Below are 19798 nucleotides of genomic sequence, written 5' to 3'. Positions count from 1 at the left end.
ACACAATCTATCTAGATCTTGCCAAGGCTTTTGACACCATCCCCCAATCTGGAATTATAGAACTCACTAAACTAGGTATAAATCCCTATGTCACAAGATGGGTTGCCAACTGGCTCACTGACAGAACCCACACTGTGAAAGTAGCAGGCTCCAAATCCAACTTCAGACCAGTGACAAGTGGAGTACCACAGGGTTCAGTCCTGGGTCCTCTCCTGTTTGATATCTACTTCTCTGAAGTACAGGCTAACACGGAAGGTCTTTGGCTAATGTATTTCGCAGATGACTGCAAACTAGGAGCCATAATCGAAACTCCTAACGATGTGGACATCCTACAAAAGGGCCTCACTGAGACAGATGCCTGCTGTCAAAGCCATGGCCTCAAGCTCAATGCCAAAAAGTGCATTGTCATCTCTTTTGGTAAAAATTCTGTACCCATGAACTACAACATAGGCGGTAGTATACTTAATACCAAAAGTGTGATAAGAGACCCTGGGACACAGGTGGACAGTAGTCTTTCCTTTGATAATCACATCACCACAGTAGTCAGGAAATCCTTCTATGTGGCACACCTCATCACAAAAGGTTTCTCATCCCGAAAAAAAGAGGTCATTGTTCCCCTCTACTCATCACTCATTAGACCCATTATAGAGTACAATGTCCCTTTTGGTATGTACCTCACAAGACATCTACAACAACTGGAAAGGCCGCAGAAACACTTCACAAAGAGGATTACTGGCCTCAAACAGATGCCCTATGCAGTCCTTCTCAAAAAACTTCAGCTTTACTCTGTCACATATCACCTACTCAGAGGCGATCTCTGCCTAACATACAAAGCTATGTCAAACCCAGAGCTGTTGGACATGCTCCACTTAAAGAAATCCCAATCCCTCCGAGCTACATGCTCTAGGAACCTAAACCTCGTGACCACAATAAACAGAACATGCCAGAGAGATAGATTCCTGTCCCAGAGACTTCCCATACTCTGGAATAAACTTCTTCTTTCAGCTGCTCCCGTCAGGGGTTGCCACAGCAGATCAACTGTTTCCATTTCTTCCTGTCCTCTGCATCTTGCTCTGTCACACCAAGCACCTGCAAGTCCTCTCTCACCACATCCATAAACCTTATCTTAGGCCTTCATCTTTTCCTGTTACCTGGCAGCTTCATCCTTAGCATCTTTTTCCCAATATACTCTGCATCCCTCCTCAGCACATGTCAAAACCAATGTAATCTTGCCTCTCTGGCTTTGTCTCCAAACCTTCCAACCTGGGCCGACCCTCTAATATACTTATTCCTAATCCTGTCCATCCTCGTCACACCCAGTGCAAATCTTAACATCTTCAATTCTGCCACGTCAAGCTCTGACCTCTGCCTTTTTGTCAATGCCACTGTCTCCAACCCATATAACATAGCTGGTCTCACTACCCTCTTGTAGACCTTCCCTTTCACTCTTACTGGTACACGTTTGTCACAAATCACTCTTGACACTCTTCTCCACCCACTCCATCCTGCCTGTACTCTCTTCTTCACCTCTCTTCCACACTCACCATTACTCTGAACTGTTGATCCCAAGTATTTAAACTCCTCCACCTTCGCCACCTGTACTCCCTGCATTCTCATCATTCCTCTATCCTCCCTCTCATTTACACACATATATTCTGTCTTAGTCCTGCTGACCTTCATTACTCTTCTCTCTAGAACATATCTCCACCTCTCCAGGGTCTCCTCCACCTGTTCCCTACTCTCACTGTAGATCACAATGTCATCTGCAAACATCATAGTCCACGGGGACTCCTGTCTGATCTCGTCTGTCAACCTGTCCATCACCATTGCAAATAAGAAAGGGCACAGAGCTGATCCTTGATGTAATCCCACCTCCACCTTAAACACATCTGTCACTCCCATTGCAGACCTCACCGCTGTCACACTACCCTCGTACATATCCTGTACCACTCTTACATACTTCTCTGACACTCCCGACTTCCTCATACAGTACCACAACTCCTCTCTAGGCACCCTGTCATATGCTTTCTCTAAATCCACAAAGACACAATGCAACTCCTTCTGACATTCTCTGTACTTCTCCATCAACACTCTCAAAGCAAACATCGCATCTGTAGTGCTCTTTCCTGACATGAAACCATACTGCTGATCACTAATCATCACCTCCCTTCTTAACCAAGCTTCCACTACTCTTTCCCATAACTTCATGTTGTGACTGATTAATTTAATCCCTCTGTAGTTACTACAGCTCTGCACATCACCCTTATTCTTAAAAACCGGTACCAAAACACTTTTTCTCCATTCCTCAGGCATCCTCTCACTTTCCAAGATTTCATTAAACAATCTAGTTAAAAACTCCACTGCCATTTCACCTAAACACCTCCCTGCTTTCACAGATATGTCATCTGGACCAATAGCCTTTCCGTTCTTCATCCTCTTTATAGCTATCCTTACTTCCTCCTTGCTAATCCGCCGCACTTCATGATTCACTATCCGCACATCATCCAACCTTCAATCCCTCTCATTCTCTTCATTCATCATCCCCTCAAAGTACTCTTTCCATCTGCTCAACACACTCTCCTTGATTGTGAGTACATTTCCCTTATTATCCTTTATCACCCTTACCTGCTGCATATCTTTACTAGCTCGGTCCCTCTGTCTAGCCAATCAGTACAGGTCCTTTTCTCCCTCCTTAGTGTCCAAACTTTTATACAACTTGTCATACGCCCTATCCTTAGCCTTTGCCACCTCTCTGTTTGCCATGCACCTCATTTCCTTATACTCTTGTCTACTTTCTTCATCTCTCTATCAATCCCACTTCTTCTTCGCCAACCTCTTTCTCTGTATACTCTCCTGTACTTCTTCATTCTACCACCAGGTCTCCTTGTCCTCCTTCCCCTTTCCATATGTCACACCAAGCACCTTTCTAGCCATCTCTCTTACTAGCTCTGCTGTAATTACCCAGCTATTCAGTAACTCTTTACTGCCACCCAGTGCCTGTCTTAACTCTTCCCTGAACATCACCTCACAATTACCATTTTTCAATTTCCACCATTTGATCCTTGGTGCTGCCCTCACACTCATCCTCCTCTTCTTGATCACCAATGTTATCCTACAAACCACCATCCTATGCTGCCTAACTACACTTTCCCCTGCCACCACTTTACAGTCTCCAATCTCCTTCAGACTGGACTTTCTACATAAGATATAATCCACCTGTGTGCATCTTCCTCCACTCTTGTATGTCACCCTATGCTCCTCCCTCTTGTTAAAATACGTATTCAACACAGCCATGTCCATCCTTTTTGCAAAATCCACTACCATCTGAACTTCTGCATTCCTTTGCTTAACATCATACCTACCCATCACCTCCTCACCCCCTCTGTTCCCTTCACCAACATGCCCATTGAAATCTGCTCCAATCACCAGTCTCTCACCCTTGGGTACAGTCACCACCACTTCATCCAACTCACTCCAAAATTTTTCTTTCTCATCCATCGCACACCCAACTTGTGGAGCATATGCACTAACAACATTCATCATTACACCATCAATTTCCAGCTTCATAAACATCACTCTATCTGACACTCTTTTCACCTCCAAAACACTCTTAGCATACTGTTCCTTCAGGATAATGCCTACGCCATTTCTCCTCCCATCCACACCACGATAAAACAATTTGAACCCACCTCCGATACACCGAGCCTTCCATCTGGTCTCTTGCAAACACAGTCTACCAACCTTCCTTCGGTCCATCATATCAGCTAGCTCACTCCCTATACCAGTCATACTGCCAACATTCAAAGTTCTGACCCTCACTATCACAGTCCTAGCTTTTACCATACTCTGGAATAAACTAACTATCTATATCAAAGAAAGCTCCTCATTAACACTCTTCAAGAAAAATCTTGATGATTGGATGGGAAATAGGAAATTCACTCTGGGGATCACCTCTGTGACTCTGCTCGACAGTGGCACAGGAAAACAATTTTCTTGGGTGGCAAAAGCCAGGATACCTTATTGGCTGGGTTTGTATAGGCTCCAGGGTCGATAGTCTAGTACCTACCTATGAACCTATGATAGAGGTTAAACAGTCCTTGGGGTGGCAACTTGTAGATAAATGTGTTGACAAAGAAGGGAGGGGACTGCACTTAGTTTTTTTCTTGATAAGGATTTGTAAGAAATAGTTGCTTTTATAGCCCAAATAGAAATCAACCAAACTTTTTTGCCAACTGCTTTGGGGAACTAAGCAGTAGTACCTTTGAGGGCATAACTTTTTCTGTTACCTTAGGACTTTAACAGTACATTAGATGCAACTATAGATAGAATGCTACTGCAGTCTGAAATGCATATTCAATCCCAGTACATAATTAAGGAATCTATGAGAAGGGAAAAATTAGTTGATATATGGAGCCTTCATCACACATTAGAAGATGAATGCACATCCATTAACCCTTCAAGAAAGCCAGCAGTTAAACTAGACTACTGGCTGTGATGATGTGAGGTATTGCCGGGAATGCCAGGAGATGCAGAGCAGTGTATGTTTAACATATACCAGCATAGCTAGTTGGAGTTTTGTAAAGAATTGTATGTCATTTTATATCAAACTGAATTGTACAAGTGCTTTTGTTGAAAATGTATTCATAAAGTTACATGTGTTAAAGAAATGTATCAACAGTGGGTCCTGGTTGACAGAAAAAAATACACCTATATGTCAGACTGTATTGAAACTGTTGAAATTAAGCATCTATATTACAAGACTGAATGCTTAGGTGATCGAACACCTAAACAGCAAACTTGTAATATCGATCCCAAAAACATCAAAAAGCAGGAAAACACGTTGGTCAGCCATGGGAAAAAAAAAACTTTGCACCCAACTAAGTGGGGGCTTCACCCCCTACACCACCCAATGTAGGATTTGTGCCCCCCACAATCCCCCTAACTAAGTATACCAACTCAGAGATTGCTCTACAGTAGACAAAATGGCAAAATCCAGCAAATGACCAAGGGAAATCTTTCCCTGCATTAAATCGTCTGTTAGCTGTTTTTTGCTTTCAATATTACAAGTTCAATGTTTAGGTGTTCAATCACTTAAGCATTCGATCTTGTAATATAGACCTAAAATTAGTATATTTTAACAGAGGATACTAGAAAAGAGGAGGTTAATCTCAGTCCAGCTAACTTTTGAAAAATAGTCTGAAATTAAATTACCTGGTAGGCAATAAAGATTATATCCTACAGTTCTGATCGCAGCCAGAGATGAAATGTCTGTGAAAAAGGACTAGAAATCCTGCTGTATTGTCCTTTGCAGTGAAACAATTGCTACCCTGGAAGAGTGGAAGTGATGAAATGGTTTTATGGCTTCCAGATGCTACAACGCATCTTAGCAAAGTTCTATCTGTGTGTATGGTAACACATATATGCAACAGTCTGGTTCAGTTTCTAGTAAAGAGGTAGATTGAGAACCAGAAGTAAGATGATCAGATGTATGTGATGTCATTCTGTAATCCAGCACTGAAATGATGTTTTAATACTAGATGATACAGAGATTTCCAGGAAGTCTGTTTTTGAAACCCGACAAAGAAAGATCTCTCACCCACTTCATCTTGCCTTGCTTTAGTAAGTAGCTAGGGAATACTAATTCTTTAGATCAGTCAGGAAAACATAGCAAGATTAGTTAAGTACTGTTTTTCTGTATCTAAGTGAATCTATTCATCTGTGTTATTTTTACATTTCATGTGATTGAAATTCTAGTGTTTATTGTAAATAGATATTTAGTATTTTCATGTTCTTTTATTATTAAATTCATTGTGGCTAGTCCTTTAGAGAATATTTTAACCTTTGAGATTACTTATATTTATTTGGTGACACTGTGCCCACTCCTGAAAGCCTTACTACATTGATCAAACACTACCATTTGTCTTAGTGTTAATCTCACTTGGTATAATTGTGTACACTTGCAAGAGCCTTAGAGTAGCTGGCTTTGGAGTGTCCTTATAGTCTGGGCAGAGTGGCATAGCTAGTAAATCTGTGCCAGCCCTTCTCAGGTGTGTGTGTGTGTGTGTGTGTGTGTGTGTGTGTGTGTGTGTGTGTGTGTGTGTGTGTGTGTGTGTGTGTGTGTGCTTGTGCACATGTGAAAATCAAACCTCAGCGTGTGAATGTCAGCTACTTGGAGCAGGGACACAGAGTATTGGTTTCACAGAGAGGGTGGTGGAAGACTTGGCCTGGAACTCTCGGCTGAGGACTCAACTCTATACCTGTGTCAGTGGGGAGTCTTACTGGGGGCCTAGAGAGACAGAGAAGAAAAACCCAGACCCTGGACTGAGTGTGTTCCATATGTGCTCTCAAGGGAAATTGTGCTTGGTGCAGAGAGCTGCATCTGGAAATACCATGTGTATCTATTTTTTGCTCCAAGTGAACATCCCTCACTGGTGTCAGTGGTGAGGATTCAGACTCCTTGATTACTGGCCCAGAGGGGGAAACATCACACTGGTTAACATCTCAGGCTAGCATTGATGAAATTATTTCCATATCTGCTATTAATTTCCCATTCATGGATCATGATGCAGAAGGGATTGCCTGTGAAAACAGACATACTGTAGTTTCTACTAAATTGAGTAGAATTAGCTAGAAATGATTTGTGGCATAATGTTTGTCCTGCATATGCATTTATGATGCATTAACAGGTGTACTTACACTATGTTCTACTTGTGTAATATTTCAGTCTTTTTTGTCTCTTACAGCTAAGTACATGGCTTTCTCTCTGAGACACCCTCCATTCTGCTAACAAAATTAAAAGAAGAAGTTTGAATATTGCTAGCCTGAGTTCTTAGCTTAGTTACAAAGGTACAGTTTCAGCAGGGATCTCAGACTGTACTGTTGTGATGGTGTTTAGGGCCACTGGATTATTCACTTAAGGCTTATTGTGGATTGCTGTTCTACTTGTTATTGTTCATTGTCTTATAGTACAGAGAGCAGTGTGCTATCACAGAATCCATGCTTACAACCTTAAACAATATTTTTACATGACTGTTTGGTCTTTTTCTCCTTCGGGTAGTTGATTACACTCTTTCTGCTGCTCTCTCAACCAAGTTTAACTTGCTCCCCTCCTCTCTGCAAACCTTCCTGCACTCAACTTATTTGCTGTGAAGCTGTGGCTGTCTGAGATTAACTCACATGTAGCTTCATAGTGTTTTGCAGTACCTTGCTCCTTCAAAACAGCTCTATTGCAACTGCAGTCTGATGGAGCAGCATAACCCTTGTACTTCCAAAGCATGAGTTAGACTACTGTTCTTATTACATTTTTCCACTGAAAGTATAACAGATGAGATATAAACTATTTCTTGCCATGGAAAAGCACTGTAAAGTGTGCATACAATCACTGATTACCTTTGAATGTCCCCTCCCTCCCCAAATCTCCAGCCACCCTCATGGCATTACATTTGTAGGACCTATTCTCCACACAGAACTCCATCTACATTCCATGTCTCTCACATACACACACACACACACACACACACACACACACACATATATATATATATATAGAGAGAGAGAGAGAGACACATACCTTAGATACAATAATACTCACACAACCCCTAAGCCATCAGTCTGCATTTAAGCACTCCATATTTATTCCTCCCTTATATTTACTAACTGACCCCAGTGATAACAAGGTATTCCATTCACCCCACTCATCTATCTACTGTTATCTCTCCTATATTTGTTACCCCAGTGTTTTAGTTCCTGACTGACTGAGCAGTGTCTCTATAAACCTACATACCACACTTCTCTTAAATATTAATGCATCCTTAGTCTTTCTGTTTTATCACCTTACATATTGCCATACATCACTCAATCTTACATTTCTCCCATTATCTGCTTCAACTCTAACCATTGGAGTCATCCCACTTCACCATTAAATACTCACCCATTTTTACTTCAAATTTAAATTACTAAACCTTCACACCTACCACACCAAAATAAGAGCAACTCTTAAATTAAACCAATGCAAGCTTACCAAACTTATCCATCTTTCTCTCTCTTTTCAGTCTGTGGGAATATTAATCCCAACCCCGGCTCATCCTCAGATCCTGACTCCCCAGTAGCCTCCAAAACTCATCCCAAGCCAAACACCATTTCCTACACAGCCCACCTATCTCCTCCAAAAACAGTAACCCCACATCCATCACCAAAAGCATCAAACCCAACCCATCTACCTCAAACAGCTTAAATGTATTTCCTTAAATAGTTGTAGCATCTGTAATGAAATTTCAGAACTCCATGCCTAGATCTTCCACAATAATATCTATTCTTACCATAACTGAAACATGGCTAAAACTCCATACACTTGACACTTAAATTTCACTTCCTAGTTATAATATCATCAGGGCTGATGGAAATAAAAAAGATTGAGCTTTACTATACACTGACTATCTTGAAATCCTACCCTATAATAAACCTATTCCCAAAATTCCATAATGACATCATCTCCCATTTAAATAACCATAAACAAGTATATACGATAGTACTCTATATTTCACCAGGTAATAATGCTACAACCCTGGAAAACATCTAAACTGGATCTCACATACAATTTCTAATGAAAAGATAATGCTAGGTGATGTTAATGTCAATCTCCATAAAATACTCAATAAATAGCCTCAGTCCTTCTGGCTTGACCTGACTCAACTCATTTCCTCCCCCACACGTTATAACTAAACTGTAGCTCAATCCTCAATTGGATATTGGTGTTTTATTCCAGCAAGTATAGCTCCAAAGGCACCATCTCTGATTCTGCTAATGACCACCTCCCTGTACATGCAAACAGACTCAGTATCCATCATGTCAAACAGCACTTATGTAAAACTTCCTGTAACCTCACTAATTTTAACCCTGATACATTTAATAGAATCTTAAGCTCCTTTAACTGGTCTGTTCTTCAAAATATTCAACTCAGTGAAGCTGTACACAAATTTAACACACTTTTCCTGAAAACCCTCTATAGTCTGGCTCTAACTAGAACAAAACAACTAAAGAATAACCATACAAGAGAATGTTGGCCTCCCAGAAATAGGTATAACATTTTAAGACTAAATATATGTGTAAGTCAATAAAATGCATGGATCCTTATCACTTAATAGAGTTTTTAGAAACTCAAAATTCATATAGGCGAGATGATATAATCAAATTTCTGAAAACCTGAAGCTTTTGAATGGAGATTGTGATACAGTGAGGATCGGAAAATTTTCCATTTTCCTCAGTGTAGTGCCATCTCAGAGTTGGTATATATAATTAGTAGGGGGTGCGTGAGGCAGAGCCCCCTACATGTGGGATAGAGGAGCTTACCCCTTACAAAAATGTAAAAATTACATTTTTTGTGGCTATTTTATTTTAATTGAGTTTTCAAAAATTTGATCATATCGTCTTGCCAATATGAATTTTGAGTTTCTGAAAACTCAGTCAAGTGACACACACACACACACACATATATATATATATATATATATATATATATATATATATATATATATATATATAATTAATATGGGTCTACTTCACTTGACCTAAAACTCATTTGACAGACACCCATTTGACCAACACCCAACTGACCTAAATTTCATTTGACTGACAACTCATTTGACTGACTCCCATTTCACTGACAGCTTCAGTGCTGAATTTCAACATACTAAATTTTAAACCACAGACAAGCACAGTTAGAACACCAATAACTATCCCTTTCCAGAACTTAAAAACTACTTACTAACCCTCTTAACAGAAATGGGACAATGTACGACCAAACGAGGTGGTGGGCTATGCCCGCTTCACCCCCAATATGGGGGGGCTGTGTCCTCCACACACACACACACCCCAATTATATGTATACTAACTCCAGGATCGCACTACAGTGGGGAAAAGGGCATATACCTTTAACTTGCCTTACAGTACTCTACAAACTGCTACTACTGCTGTAAATGCACAAAACATTTGCCAAATTACTTTAGATACTTCCCATAAAAATCTAAGTAGAAAAACTCACATTTAGAAACACTACAACACTACTTTTTACATGACCATCAGAATTCTAACAGTCAGCACTATAAGTTGCAGTAATTCATTTTATCACAAGCAAGTCACAGGTGAAGGAATCCCACAACAAGTCTATGTCTTAAATGTTGATGCAATGGGAGTTAATCAAATGAGTTTTAGGTCAAATGGGTTTTAGGTCAAGTGAAGTAGACCCAGAGCAGCAGAAAGACTAAAATTAACTACCTGAAGAAGAAAAAGACCAGCCAGTCATGTAATAAATATTGTTGAAAAGAATGATTAAAACATAGATCTCTCCAAAACCTACATTTTAAAGACTTGCCTAGCCATACTAAAGGACAGATTAACATAGACAAGAAATTCTACTAAAGTAATCCCTTACTAAATCAGTCTTCCATCCCTAAAAATGTTTAGTCTTCTATTAATAATATACTCCATCCTGAAACAACCACCAATTCTAATCCTGCCAGAAATAACACTTCCTATGAAATAGTTGTTCAGTTTAGCACACATTTTATAGAAAGTGATAAAGCCCTTACTAAAGACTTTCCACCTAACAATCCTGACATGCCATCTTCTCAGACAGCAAATAGTCCCTCTTTCACTCTAAAACACATCTAGACCACCTACATAAAACCTATGCTCCTTAACTCATTACAGCCAAGTGACTTCTCCAGGCGTTTCTGCAGTTACCTCCTACTGTGCCTCTAGACATCAAATATTGCCTGTTCATATTTGCATTAATAATTTCAAAACCATGCTACATACAAGGTATCAGACTATTTTATCTTGAAGCATACATGATGGCAAACACAACTGTATTGATTTAGGGTCTATATTGAATCAGCAAATGCTGATTCATTGACCCTATTTCAGTGAACGCTGAAAATCTCGAACACCAATTCTCGAACCAAAATTTTTTGCAGGGAAAAAAATTTGCTTGGCCGGTTTCTGGAGTTTGCCATTTCCTCCACTGTGGCGCGATCTCGGAGTTGGTATATTTAAGTAGGGGGTGTGGGGGGCACTGCCCACCACATTAAATACTGTGGGGTTTTTTGTTTTTGTTTTTTGTGTGGAACAACGATTTTTTTCCCTGGGAAAAAAATCGCTGTTCGAGTGTTCGGCATTTTCAGCGTTCGCTGAACTAGGATCGATGAATAAGCATTCGCTTTTTTAAGTATTCGCTTATTTAATATAGACCCTTGATATGACCTCTGTCAATGAGTATTTGTTAGGACTGTAAGGTGATAACTTCATTTTTTAAAGGCTGAAGCCACACCCACTGCGATTTAAAGGTACACACTCAAAAGATCTCTACTTGAGGGAATGAGTTAAACTGAAAACTTGTTCTCTTTCAGCAGATAATCTCCCAGCAGTATGCTGTGGCCTTATTAACCTTCACAGATACTAATAAAGCCAGAGACAAAGTCAAACTTGTTTTCACTGTATTCTTTGACCTCTCTACACCTTTTGATCTAGTCTCTCACCAAAAACTCCTCTGCCACCAGTCTTTCCTAGGGTTATCACAATGCGTACTAATATAGTTTAACAGCTACTCATTTGATAGATACCAGTCTGTTAAATGGCTCTCCACCATTTTCCCTTCCTTCCTGAATATACTGGTTTTCCACAGAGCTCCATTCTCTGCCCTCTACTCTGTAATATATTCACTAACAATCTACATAAATCCTCTCAGCAAATGGTAGTTGTATGGGCATTTTATGACCTGTCATTCTTTCATCAGTAAAATACCCGTTTTGCTATTTGGTGTTGCTTGAATACACATTAAAATGTCAGGCAAATGCTGTACCCAAGTATTTAATTTTTCCAAGCATGCCTTTTTAGATGTTCTTTTAATGTCCAATTAATGCATTTTACTACGCCACTGGATTGTGGATGGTATGGTACATGAAATCTTTGCTGTATGCCCAACAAATTACACATTAGCTTAATGAGATTACTAACCAACTGTGGACCATTATCTGATTCTATGACACGTGGCCATCCCCAATGACAGAAAATATTTTTCCATAAGGCTTCTGCTGTTGCCTTTGCTGTCATGGTTATGGCAGGAATTGCTTCCACCCATTTTGAAAAAACATCCACTACTACTAGTAGGTATCTATACTTTCCTGTTGTTGTTGGCAAAGGACCTGCAAAGTCTAGTTGAACTGCATACCATGGCCCATCTGCTGGCTGCACCCGATGTAACTGAGTTTTTTTTTATTTTAGCATTTACCTGTAAACAGTTTAGACATTTTTCTACAATTAGCCTCCAGATCTTTTTTAGATTCAGGTTCCAATATTTTTCTTTTACAACTGCATATAGCTTATCAGCATCTACATGTCCCAGAATTTGGTGATTTAATTTGACCAACTGACATGCCTACTGATATGGCACATAAGGCAACCGTAACCCTTTTGTAGTGGGATATATAGTATTCCTTTGGCGGTACTCCTGCAGTCATGCATTGGTCTGTTTCTTCTTTTAAACCTTGCTTTCTTTGAATATTTGTGAGATCTTAATTGATTGTTGGTCTTGTTCTTTTAGGGTACCAACTTCTGTTTTTAAGGTACTAACTTCTGCATCAGTTTACGCAAAGTTTTTCCCCATTTAACCTGAAAGTTTCACTTGTTGTTTTTTGGTGTGCTTTTACTTTTAAAATGCTGTACTTTATATATATTTTAATACTTTGGCATGGCATAATGGTTTTTCCTCTACTGTCTACAAATGCTCATCTTATCCAGGTGTTCAGATGCAGTCTTAAAGAATTTACTACATAAGCACTGTCTGAGAAAATGTTAACATGATTATAATATATTAGCACGTACAGTGCTGCCTCCAATTCAGCTCTTTGAACTGACATATGCCCTGCTAACTTGATTAGCTCAGGGGAATCCATCTCTGGATTTTCAGGAACTACAGCAAATCCTGTCCAGTATTTACCTTTGTCCCAATACCATGCTCCATCTACAAAGACAGATGGTTTAAAGTGGTCAAAATCAGATGCCAGAAATTGTACGCCTGGTGACATTATTTTTTCTAGGCAATTATGCTGTTTTCCTTCATATCCCATGTGATTTGACAAATAATATTTGTCCCCATCTAAATTGTGACAGCTTTCATTCCGAACAGTGCCATCCATTTTGCAAAGACTGGCTGTCTAATACCATCTGTGATTTTATTCATTTAAAAATTATCTACCAGAGCTTTTTCTGCTTGGTGTGGTGTTTGTACTATAATACTGGAAAATATAGTTAGATACTCAGTTTGCTTGATACCCCAGTAAATGGCCAATAACTGCTGTATGCAAGGGTGGTAGCCCAATTCCACTGGGGTCAACTTTCTACTACAGAAAGTAACTGGGCGTAATGTTTTTTCCATTCTGTTGTCGCCACTATGTGGCCATTCCTGTAATAGCACCACAGATAATGTTTTCTTCCCTGCTGCTGCCTGTAGCACAAATGGCAACTTTGGTTTAGGTGCTATTAATTCTGTAGCTTGTGCAAATTGTACTTTCATTTGTGAAAGTGCCTCATCCTCATGGGGTCCCCATTCCAAAAAGGTGGAGCTCTACTGTTCTTGTAACATTTTGTAAAGAAGAGCATCCACAGCTGCATAATCCTCTATGAATTCCCTATTGTAATTCATGATTCCCATGAATTTATGTAGATCAGCTATAGTCAATGGCTTTTCCATTTTTAAAATGCCTTGCACATGCATAGGGCAATGAGACATCCCTGATGGTTTTATAATAGGACCTAGAAAGTTAACTTCTTTAGACATAAACTGAATCTTTTCACTTTTAACCTTAAACCCTTCCTGCTGTAGAATATGGAAAACTTTTTTTAAGAAGCCGTGCATGCTCTTCTACTGTCCCAGACTGGATTAATATGTCATCAATATAATGTAACACTGAATCATCCTTTTCCAGATGTTGCATGATGGATCCTACTGTCTGGTGAAAAATAACTGGATTGTTTTGAAATCCTTGAGGTAATCTTGTCATAACATATTGCTGTTTTTTAAATGTAAAGGCAAATCGTGGCTGGTACTGAAAAAAGGCATTTGCTAAATCTATTACTGTAAACCACTTACTTTGTGGCTTAATATGTGCAGCCAGCTCTGGAACTCCTGGAATCACACGCGCTCTAGGAGTTATATATTGATTAACATTCTATAAATCAATAACAGGACAATAACTACTGTCTTTTTTCTTGACTGGCCAGATTGGTGAATTTGTAGGACTGTTGCCTTTTTGTATAATTTCTTCCTATTCCCATTTGGCAATACATTTTTCCATATGTTCTTCTGTCTCACTAGGGATATTGTTTTTGGAATGGTGGTATATAATCCTGATCACTATCCACCCATACTGGCATTTCTAGTTTTCCACAATCACTGGGACCCTTGGACCACAGATTTGGGAATTGCTGATGTAAATGATGCCACACATCCTCACTGTCCATATTCACATATCCTGTAGGCTTGTCAGGTTTTTCAGGAAGAGAGATTGCACAGTAACCTGCACTTTTCTCTCCCTCTCCTTTTTTCCTGTCTCCTATCCACAGAGTATTGCTAGTTAAGTCAATTACTATGCCCAAAGGTCCTAGAATATGGACAAAGCAGGATGGATGCATTAAAAATGTACCATTCCATGTCTGCCCTTCTTGGTTAAATTTTATGTCTACATTTTGGCTACTCACTGCATAACATCCTGTGCCATTAAATGCTGAAATGCAAACCTTTTATAGGATTTACAGGTACTTGTCTGTTAGTGATGGATACTGCTGCTCCTGTGTCTAATAAGACATTTGTCTACAGTGACTCCTCTACCCAGATATCAATCAGAGGTCGTCCATCTCGACCCCTTTTAAAAGTAGTCAGGAAAGATACTACAGTTGGGGGGGGCACACCCCTATTGTAAGGAGATCAACTCATCCTCTCCTTTATTGTCAAATGCAATACAACACACTGCATGTTCTTGCGTGTCATCTTCCTCTGAGTGCTCTACATATTTAGGTGTTTCAATCATTTTTCATACCTGCTGCCTAGACATCCTTTCTGCCTGCTCTACCAAATGTTTTGGATTTACAGATGAGGCTGCTTAAATGTCTAAGGGGCCTACATCCACTTTTCCTATGTACTTATGGCCCTTATAACTGTCTTTACCAATATTGTAAGGTCTCTGTGCATATACCTGTTTTTCTTATTTTTCTTGCAAATCTATTGGTTCTGGTTTTGGAAACACACCCTGTTCTTCCTTTTTATGCCAAGCTTTGTAATAATCATAATTTTCTTTAACATCCCCTGTTTTCTTACAGAAAAAACATGTTGGTGCCATTTGTTTATTACCTACACCTGATCCTGGTGCTGCAGACACAGGAACAGAAGCTGGTGGTGAAGATGCAGCTCTACCTGCTGGTGGTTGTCGACACCACCATTGCCTTCCCTGTTTTTTTAACTTCTCCAATCACCTCAAATGGCTCCTACCCTCTCCTAATGCAAATATATGGTGTGAGTATAATGTCCCATCATTGGCCATAGTCACTCCCCTCATTAATTGTTGTACCAAATCAGTGAGGGTATCTGAATTTTCTTCATATATGCATTTAATATTCCCTGGGACCCCTTTGACTTGCTCTAGAAAGCAATGTATTAACTATTTTTGTATTCCTGTTTTTTGCATGTCCCTATCTGACTTTTGATATATGATCTGAAAGGCAAGTCTGAAATGGTCAGCTTGTTCCATTAATTTATCTGAGGGGGTGATGTTAGATTAACAGCTTAGCTGTGAGATGCTGCCCTTGTGTATATGCCATTAGAACAGCTGTCATATGTCCTACTTTACTGTTTAACTGATGTGTCTTTCTTTAACTGAATGAAAGTTTTAAAACATTTGGGAATAAAAATCCAGAAACATCTAAGTAATGCATTTGTCCATACATCAGACCCTGCTGTCTATGCTACCCATTCTTCAAATGCAAGCATGTTGTAAAATATGCCTTTTTTATCATTCCACTGTGGTAAACTTTGTAATAATCTAGACTGCGTATATAGATCTGCAGTGGTTCCCTGTTCTATGACTTGTACTGGTTTTGTGCTCTGCAATTCCTCCTTTAACTCTTCTATTTGAATATTAGCTTGTATTAATTTATCTTGAACATCACTAACCAGATCTTCTTTATCATGTAACTGTTGCTAAAGATCTAATATTTCCTTTTGTAGTTCTTTACAGGTTTTATGATACTTTCAGTAGACTCTTCTGTTGATTGGAGGGCCCCTATGCACTTTTGTCAGAGTTCTTGTATATCACTTTTGTGCTTTTTGTACTCACCTTGTTTGTCTTTTAAGAATTTTTTAAATTCTTCTGTAAAATTACCGTGAACATTGCCCCTGTCCTCATCTGTTGTGTGATGAGCAGTGACTTCATTCCACTGTTGTACATAAGGGTGTAACAAGATCTACACGGGATTCAGTAGTAGATTTGACTGCTGTTCTAACTCTGATATCAATGCAGTAACAGAACACAATTGTTTAATATCTGGATATAACATAAGCATTTTACCTTTTGTTGGTTTGTCACCATTAACAGGTTTGTCTTTATAGTCTAACCTTTGAGCTATGGCCGGCACTGTATTATTATGCCATTGCACAAAAAGTTTAAAATGATTCAAACAATACACTTTTACTACGACATACCTCATTTTTTTGTTTCAAATGCCAATCAAATGTTAAAACCCACTTACATAATTTCTGAACATCAACTTGCCCTGATAAGGTCTTACAGTTACTAATGTGCTGTGTATATCAAGATTGCATTTTTCCCATATTTTGCCTGGTTGTTCTGAAACATTGAGTAAAGCTTTTACATCTCCTGCTATAGTCCCTAATGGCATCCATACTTGTATGTGATGCAGAAAAAAGTCTTACCACTTAGCAAGAGAACAGGTGATCAGGCTGTTGTTGCAGATGGCTGGATAATTTTCTGGAGTCACTCGAAAAGCTGGTGAAATTAAGCTGGCAGTGGGCGGCTTCAAAACCTTGTTATTCACCTATCTTGAAGAATGTATGGCATTGTGACCTTCCTGCACAGCAGTCTCTGGATTCAGACGTCTGAAAAACATATTGCTGCAAGCTGTTTAAAGCTGGAGTGTTCCTATGTAGGACTCACTCATATACACAACCTTTAGTTACTGCGCCTTTACTGGGCTGACCCTGTGCAAGCATCACTCCCCCTGTGTTTGAATGCAGCCTAGACTCGCCACTGAAAAATTAATTATGAAGGTGCTGCTGTGCTGTGCTTACTGTACTGAAACCAAAGTCTTCTTAAGACACAAATTCTTGCTGACTGTTTACTGCTAAATCAGAATCTGGTTATTACACAGAGGTTTGCATGAGTGCATTTACAGTCTGTGTAATGCACTGAGCCTTGCAATTACACACTGGTAAAGAAATATACTTTGCAGCACAATACAATTTTACTTTTAGCACAGTTACTAATAAATAACTTATTCTTATAACAAATGACACGTACTACTGTGACAACTTTAGGCTTTACTGTCAAAGCTGTTTACAATTAGTATGAATGATATTCTCCTATACAATACCTCAGGACAAGTGTGTTCCTACAAAATCCCTCTAACACAACTTGATTTTTACAGTCTTTTTATACTTTTCTTAGATCCTGTTTTTCTTCTTTTTGGACTTTGTACGGAAACATCTGTTTGCTGATACTTGTATTTTTAGACTTGTTTTTTAAGGAAATATCTTGTGGGAAAACATGTACAATTTTTTTTTTCTGTTGACTATGTCCATTCATCTGTGAGGAATTACATCAAGCTTTTTCTAATATGGCAAAAGTTTTTAAGGAAACATCTTGTGAAAAAGCACGTACTGCTGATTTTATAAAAAGGCATGTCCATTCATCTGTCAACTTCTTTACTGATACTGTGGGAAAACATGTTTTTGAGGAAACAGCTTGTAAGAGAGCATGTATTTTTGAGTTTATAAAAAGCATGTCTATTAATAGATACAGTCAGGGCTATGCCACATAGTATGGATGCTCATTACATATTGCTAAGCTCTATTCCTACATTTAAGCAAGCTTTATTGTATGCCTTATTTATTTTGCATTTTTACAGCAGAATTGATTTTAACCTTTATTCTTTGTTTATCACACTCTAACAGTGGTCTTCTAAATCACATATCTTTTTATGTTCCTACTGTGTACAATGGGCCACTGAGATCACCATCAATGCCCATATACAACTGACGAAGAATGGCAATGTTTATAATACAGCAGCAATTAAGTCCATTCACTGTTATCTACTACACAGACTGGCCTAGGCTGCCATTAGTCATGCAAATGGCCTGAGTGCCATTCTGTGTTAGTTAGCAGTATGAAATATGAAATAGCTCAGTCTTGTTGGCTGACTGCTTCTATAGCTTACCCTGTAAATGCAGTCTTTGGCAGAATATGACTGAAGACAGTCTTCTTCTTTTGGCTGTTCCCATTAGGGGTTGCCTCAGTGGATCATCAGTTTCCATTTCTTCCTGTCCTCTGCATCTTGCTGTGTCACACCAACCACCTGCATGTCCTCTTTCGCCACATCCATAAACCTTATCTTAGGCCTTCCTCTTTTCCTCTTACCTGGCAGTCCATCCTTAGCATCCTTTTCCCAATATACCCAGCATACCTCCTCAGCACATGTCCAAACCAAAGCAATCTTGCCTCTCTGGCTTTGTCTCCAAACCAGGCAACCTGAGCTGACCCTCTAATATACTGATTCCTAATCCTGTCCATCCTCATCACACCCAATGCAAATCTTAACATCTTTAGCTCTGCTACCTCAAGCTCTGACTTCTACCTTTTTTCAATGCCACCATCTCCAACCCATATAAAATAGCTTGTCTTATTACCCTATTGTAGGCCTTCCTTTTCACTCTTACTGGTAACCGCCTGTCAGAAATCACTCCTGACACTCTTCTCCACCCTGCCTGTACTCTCTTCTTCACCTCCCTTCCACACTCACCATTACTCTGAACTGTTGATCCCATGTATTTAAATTCATTCACTTTTGCTAACTCTACACCCTGCATCCTCACCATTCTTCTAGCCTCCCTCTCATTCACACACACATTTTATGTCTTAGTCCTGCTGACCTTCCTTCCTCTCCTCTCTAGAGCATATCTCCACCTCTCCAGGGTCTCCTCAACCTGCTCCCTACTCTCACTACAGATCACAATGTCATCAGCAAACATCATAGTCCACAGGGACTCCTGTCTGATCTCATCTGTCAACCTGTCCATCACCATAGCAAATAAGAAAGGGTTTCGGAGCTGATACTTGATGTAATCCCACCTCCACCTTAAATGCATCTGTCATTCCTACTGCAGACCTCATCATTGTCACACTACCCTAATACATATCCTGTGCCACTCTTACAAACTTCTCTGCCACAACTGACTTCCTCATACAATACCACAACTCATCTTTAGGCACCCTATCATATGCATTCTCTACATCCACAAAGACACAATGCAACTCCTTCTGACCTTCTCTATACTTCTCCATCAACACCCTCAAAGCAAACATTGCATCTGAAGTGCTCTTTCCCGGCATAAGACCATACTGCTGCTCATTAATCATCACCTCCCTTCTTAATCTAGCTTCCACTACTCTTTCCCATACTGTGACTGATCAATTTTATCTCTCTGTAGTTACTACAGCTCTGCACATCACCCTTA

Source organism: Protopterus annectens, chromosome 8.part0, assembly GCF_019279795.1.
Source record: "Protopterus annectens isolate FY-2018-M chromosome 8.part0, PAN1.0, whole genome shotgun sequence".
Taxonomy (NCBI): Eukaryota; Metazoa; Chordata; order Ceratodontiformes; family Protopteridae; genus Protopterus; species Protopterus annectens.
This window is presented reverse-complemented; position numbering follows the sequence as displayed.